Source organism: Zootoca vivipara, chromosome Z2 (assembly GCF_965207765.1).
Source record: "Zootoca vivipara chromosome Z2, rZooViv2.hap1.1, whole genome shotgun sequence".
Lineage (NCBI taxonomy): Eukaryota > Metazoa > Chordata > Lepidosauria > Squamata > Lacertidae > Zootoca > Zootoca vivipara.
Genome location: NC_142585.1, coordinates 38,965,414 through 38,972,580, shown reverse-complemented (window position 1 = coordinate 38,972,580; position 7,167 = coordinate 38,965,414).

Genomic DNA, 7,167 nt, shown 5'->3' with positions numbered 1-7,167 from the left:
GCTGTACAGGATACATGTTCTCAGTCTGACCCAGAACCCTGGAATGGCGCTTCCCGCGTTTTCTTCCAACATAAGAGTCTGGGCACCCCAAATCTCCTTCCGCGTTTCCTCCTGCGTAATTCCGGAACCGGAGGGGAAAAGGGTCTCCTTTCCATGTTTTCCTTCTCCCCCCTTTCCCCCCCACTCTCTCTTCCTCTCCCACATGCAGCAGAGGCTCTGCTATCCTGCCAGAGCCCTGTCTCCTACTTCCTCCTTCCCCACTGGACTCTTCCCCCTCCCCGCTGGCTCCGCTGCTGGTGGAGGAGTTGCTCCTCAGGATGGGGGGGGGCTCTCTGTACTCTTTCCCCCTCACACATACTTAATAAAAAAAACTAAGACATCCCCTGAAAATAAGCCACCGTGGGGTTTTTTGAGGAAAAATAAATATAAGACGGTGTCTTATTTTTTGAGAAACACGGTAGGCCCAAGCCATGAACAAATAAAAAACAAAACAAAGAAACTCAGGGAAAGATGCCCTGTTCTTTGTGTCTGTCACTTGAATATCTGCTCATTGGAAAGACACCAAAGTCAGCACAAAAAAAGGATACAACACAAAAATGTCGCTTGGCCCCGATCAGAGGCAGAAATGCATCTGAATTCAAGTTGTTAGAAACAGCAGGAGGGGAGACCGGCCTAGAGCTCATTTAGTTGGCCGCTATGAGAACAGGATGCTGGACGATAGACCACTAGCCTGATCCAGCAGGCTCTTCTTTTATTCTTATGTTCTTGGCCGTTGAGCCCAAAATTCATCTCAAAGAGTCCTGAGGGAAAACCCAGCAAAGCACAGCAGCAGCAGCAGCAGCAGCAGCAACAACAACAACAAAACCCTTATTGAGAGACGGAGCAACTTGAGGCAATCCCCCGCACACCCACCTGTCTGTAAAATAAATGAGGTGGGGATAGTCATCCAGTGCGCGCCTTCGCTGAGACAGACAACCCTGGTCCCTTTCATGGAGCCGTCGAACTGGTATTAAACAGACAAGACAAGCTCTGCAGTCAGTTATCGGCCAGAAATATAATGAAGAAACAAGTTGGTGGAGCACAGTCGAGTCACCCGGACCAGCCAAGTGGAGAATTTAATTTCTTCCAGGTTCTTCTGGCAACGAATAATCTCTGTGGTTGCAGCCCCTGTGCCTGCGTGATCACTGACAGCTCTGACCCACCAGGGGTGAGAGTCTGCCATCATTCCCTCTCACAATTACATGGGGGGAACAGGGGGAGGCTGGGGTGGGAGCAAGCTAAGAGGGGCAGAGCAGAGAGAAAGGAGGGAGGGATTTTCTGGATCTCTGGAGCCCGTGATTTACAAAATCCAGGGACACAGTTCCTTGGTTGCTGTGAGGTAATCATAGCTGTGGAAAGCTTTTCTTTCTTTCTTTTTTACTGCTGGGAAAAGGGGGCATTGGCCATTAAGAGATGTAAGAAGGCATTGTTTTCTATTCTGCCCTGTATTTGCCACATTTGTTTTGTGTAAAAAAATAGTAAGCAGGTTGGTAACCTTCTGACATCCATGTAACAGTTTTGGGTGGGGCAAGAGGGAATAATGGGTGGAGCAATAAATGTAAATTTCATATTTGCATGGTGTGTTGTTTTCTTTGTATATTCGCACACACTCTTCTCTGAGCTCTGTCCAGGCAAGCAAGAGGCATGATCAGAGTTCAAGGACACATTCCAGCCAGGCAAAAATACTCCACTTGGCTGCAAACACTGGCGGAGGAAGAGGAATATGGGGGGGGGAGCGCACCGCCCCCGGCAGCGCGATCTCGACAGGGTGCCATCACAGTTGCCCTCCCACCCCTGCTGGACGCCCCGCCCCCAGGATGCACGCCATCCCCACCCCTGTCTGCTCTCCGCCCGCTCATGCCAGAGCATGAAGGGGTGTGGTCTGAGGAGAAGGGGTGTGGCTTGGGGAGTATTCCAAGAGCCAGAGAGAGGGGGCTGGAGGGCCACAATCAGATCTGAGAGTCCTCCCTGCTGTTATATAGGAATTCAAGCCTAGTAAGAGCACAGTGTCGTTATTCTGCAAATAGTAAGGCAAAGGAGGAAAGCCTTCTTGGAGAAGAGAATATGAACAAAGGAGGGAGCTCAGAGTAGCTGACTCAGCACCCCACAGCTGTGCATCCCCGTCCCCCATCGATTCTGATCTACAGAATGACTTGCCACGCGATTTCAATACATAGCTTTTGGAGACTGTTAGGCTAAATGAGAATGGGGGAGAGTGGGGGTGCGGAGAGGGAGTAATTGCCTTCACCACCTTTGAAGAACTCCAGATCTATAACTTGGGAAAATATAATTAGCTGCTAACTTTGAAAGATGCATTGGAGTTTGGGTAACGGGCACGAGGGCTACATATTAAAAATTGGAAGGGGCAAAAAGAAAGATTAGGGGGCCTTGGCTTGTGAATGGTTTCAATTAGGTTCAGCGGTGGTGTGCTGAGAAATGCAGAAAATTTTTAAAAACCAAATAAACCATGCACAGCTAAGGATATGTTAAAGAAAGACACGTACCCAGGGTAAAGTATTGGCAAATAAATATTATGGGAATAAATAAGTAAGCAGAGAGAGGTGTGGGCTTATCTCACCCTCCAGTCTTGGCATTGAACAAAGGCTATTTTAAAATAAAAATGGGAAGGTGATATTTATACTGTATTTAATATTTCATGGGTTTTCAATAACAAAGAGGGAGTCTTCCATCACAACTAAACAGTATTTGCAAATATTTCTAAGGACCATTGGCAACTAGCAATGAATAGGCAAATAATAGAAATCTCAGGTGCAGCGCACTCCTGACAGAGAGGGGAAATGACCATGTTTTGACTGCCTCCATCTTTGATGTGCTTGCCCTCAATTGCAAGGGGGCAGGAGGAATGGTGAATGACTCTTTAGGCTGTTCCTGAGGACTAGCAGCGTGATGGCACCTTTGCCCCTAGGGATTACAGGTGGACAACTCAGTCTTATTTGTGGGCTGTGTCAGTTTCACATCTCTTCAGCCACAAGACTGTACTGCTTCTGCATCAAACTATGATTTTAAAAATGCTAAAGAAATGCATTATATTTTCACATATTGTTTTACGAAATCATCTTTTTAGGCATTTCATCTCAGAATATGCATGGTAATCTTAAGGAGATAAATAAAGGTAAAGGTAAAGGGGCCCCTGACCATCAGGTCCAGTCGTGTCCAACTCTGGGGTTGCAGCGCTCATCTCGCTCTATAGGCCGAGGAAGCCAGCGTTTGTCCGCAGACAGCTTCCGGATCATGTGGCCAGCATGACAAAGCTGCTTCTGGCGAACCAGAGCAGCGCACGGAAACGCCGTTTACCTTCCTGCCGGAGCGGTCCCTATTCATCTACTTGCACTTTGATGTGCTTTCGAACTGCTAGGTGGGCAGGAGCTGGGACCGAGCAACGGGAGCTCACCCTGTTGCAGGGATTCGAACCGCCGACCTAAGTAGATAAATAGATAGATAAATTACCTTCTGGCGGGAAGGTAAACGGCGTTTCCGTGCACTGCTCTGGTTCGCCAGAAGCGGCTTAGTCATGCTGGCCACATGACCTGGAAAAACTGTCTGCAGACAAACATCGGCTCTCTCGCCCAGTAAAGCGAGATGAGTGCCACCATCCCAGAGTTGTCCGCGACTGGACCTAACAGTCAGGGGTCCCTATAACTTTAATCTTAAAAAACATTTCTACTTCAATTTTGGTACTTTTAAAGCCGAAGTCTGTAAGAATGTAAGACCCCTGATGCGTTAAGGCCATGACCCATCTAGTCCAGCACATAGCTGCCAAGTTTTCCCTTTTCTCGTGAGGAAGCCTATTCAGCATAAGGGAATTTCCCTTAAAAAAAAGGGATAACTTGGCAGCTATGGTCCAGCATCCTGTTCTCATAGGGGACAACAAAACACCCAAATAGGAAGCCTGCGAACAGAACCAAAACACAAAAGCACCCTTCCCATCCTGTGGTTTCCAGCAACTGGCATTCAGAGGCATACTGAACCCTTTGAAAGTGGAGATAGAATACAGTCATCAGAGTTAGTTTTCATACAAGTTTCAAAGTAGACTCTCAGAAATGGATGAACCTAAGCTAGTCATGGCCATAAATTTCAATGGGTTAAATCTGAATAGGAATAGCATTGGATACAACCCAGTATTAAAATCAGGTAAATGTCGAAGTGCATAGCCATTTGGAATGTACAACAATGTAAGATTGGAACAGAATGGAAGCCTAGGGATGTGCAAAAATGCCCTCCCAAAAATCTCCACCTTTATTTGTTTGTTGCAGATCTGGAGCAAACCGACAGGGCTCACCAGTGGTAGTAGAAAGGCAGGGTTTGCTATTAAAAGTGGTAGCTTTTACTGCCGTTAAGCTGGTAGCCTGGCCACCAGTTTTGTATCCTCTGGAATGCTCCTTCTGGGTCATTGTGGTGAGTTGATTGTTCTGCAATGTGATCACAACTTGGTTAGAGGGTCTGTAGTTGTTCTCTGATTCACCTGTCTCAGGTGTTTGCTCCATAGTGACTTTTCAGCTGTTAATTTTTAAGAGAGAGAGAGAGAGAGAGAGTCCCAAGCAAAACAAATTCCCAGATAGTTTTCAAGGAAGGAAGCTATAAATAGTTCCCGTAATGGGAGGCTGTAATCTGATACGATTTATTTCCACCTCTGATGGGCTGACCTTCATCCCCACTCCAGGCTGTGCTTGTCATGAAATATGGCCAATCCATTCGGTAGTGGAAATAAATTGTATCTCCAACACTGAACACTGTGCATCCTCTGCATAATATGTACAGGGATGGACAGAGGCTGTCCTGAAAATAGGGTTCACACTTCCCCTCCCTCCCTGCCTACACACACACACACACACACACACACACACACATCCTAGTGAGTTTTCCACCTCATCTGCGCTCTTCATTTAAACAGTCATAGCTTCTCTCAAAGAATCCTGGGAGCTATAGTTCATTCAGTGACCTGATTGTCACTAGGAGACCCCCTAAGCTATCTTGCAGAGTTACAATTTCCTCAGCAGGTTAACTATCAGTCTTTCTTCACAGGAAACTGGTGTTCTGGAGTGGTGCATGTTGCCTCCAGGCCTGAGGTTTCCCTTACCACCATTATAGCCCCTCAGGCGGACACTTCTTCTTCTTCTTTTATTCCTATGGCAGCCATTTTGTGCTGGCACCCACAGCACTTTTACCAACATGTGAGTACAGGCAACGTATTAAAGAAAACATATTTAACTGTGGTACATCATTTTCAGAATAGAAATGTGGGGGAGGGGGAGGGGGACCTGACAAGATTTTCCTGGGAAGAGGGATTGATTGTTAAACACTCTGGGAATGGTAGGGAGTGAAATGGGGGTCTTCTAAAAAACTCTCAGCATCCTTAACAAACTACAGTTCCCAGGAAGCTTATGGGAAGCCATGCTAGTTTATGGTGCTGTGGTACTGCTTTAAATGCATGGAGCAGGTGCAGTGGAAATTGAGCATACGTTGTACACTTAGTCACCTTTTCCCTATTATTATTTTATTATTGTTATACATAACATAAAATTACGAAAGAAAGAGAGAGAGAGAAATTGAATAATAAAAACAAAAAAACTAACCAATAATCTCCCCCTCCCACAAAATATTTAATTAGGCCTTGGATGTCATTCAGCCAAAGGCCTAGTTTAAGAAGAATGTCATCGTCTGGCATCGAAAGGTGTATAACGAAGCCGCCAGGTGAACCTCCCTGGGGAGAGCATCCCGCAAACAGAGCCACCAAAGAAAAGGCCAATTCTCGCATTGCCACTCTGAAACTCCCATGGAAGAGGCACACAAAGAAGGGCCTCAGAGATGATCAAAGGGTCTGGGTAGGCTCGAATGGAGAGAGGTGGTTCTTAGCCAGCTTTTCCTCCTTAGGAAGTTCTCCTGAACATTCTGGTTGCCCTTTCCTGCACATTTTCTTAGCTCTCCATTACGGATTAATGAAACTGTCAACTTCAGTTTCTTACATTTCCTCATTTTAAAAGAATTCTTAAGTTTGGTTCTCTACATTTCTGCCTCAGGTTGCTTTCTTTTAAGCCCTCGTGAAATTTCACCAGCATTTTAGTGCAAATTTCTCCTTACATATTTTTGCATACAATTTGTTTTTATATATACATTCTTGCATATGTTTTGCCTCTGCTTCTCTGGTGGTTGTCCTGGCAAGAGTTTAGATTTCCTTCCAATTTGTGATTGCAGGTATTTCTACTATTCCCATATTTTGTAATGGCTGTGGTGCCACAGACAAATAAAATTGCTCTGAAGTTACCACTTTCTTGCAGAGTGACTTCCCCTAATGCAATGCATTTTATATGGTTTTTTTTTACCCGTTCATGTATTTTTGCCCTAGTATATGCTTGAGAACTGCATTGCAACATTAGGAAAAGTGCACATTTCAAAGGTTGGCTGTGTTTCAGGTCCCATATCATTTCAGAAAGTGCAATTTACGTAGATTTGCCCTTCAATGCAAATTGAATTTCTCCTCTTATCCTTCCTCTTAGTAGCTATTCTGAGGTAGACTGACCAGGCAACTATAGTTATAATAATATACATGTTGCTCCTTTCAAAGGAGTAACTTAGAAACAGTTATACAAACATAATTGGCTGTTCAAGTCAAAAGACAAGTGAGTCATTAGCTTCAACGTTTGTTGATTCCCCCTCCTGCGCATTTGCAAAGTTTCGGAATGCAGAAAACAGCTGTCTCTTCAAACCTCTTCAATTTGTACAGAAAAAAAGTTGGACAGAAATATGTTTTATTGTTATTCCTGTCAAAAAAAAGAAACATAAAGATTTACAGACCATGTGACTCAATAATTGCTGTGGGGCTTCTCCCCCCCCCAAAAAAAACATAAGACTTTAAAACTGTATTAAAAATCATTTGCCAATTCTTATGCCTTAACAGTCAAGAATGAATAATGGTTAGCTTTCCCCCCTATTTTTCCCCCTTTGCATATAAAATGTGCTCTCCTGTCATCGTATGAAACTGTCAGAAATAAATTCATAACAAAGAGAGAGATTATATAATTAAAAGTCACTTCTATTTCTTTTCTTAGTTTGCTTGAAATTATTTGTTTGTCATTTGATTCCCCCCCCTCCCTTTGCAGTACTAAATTG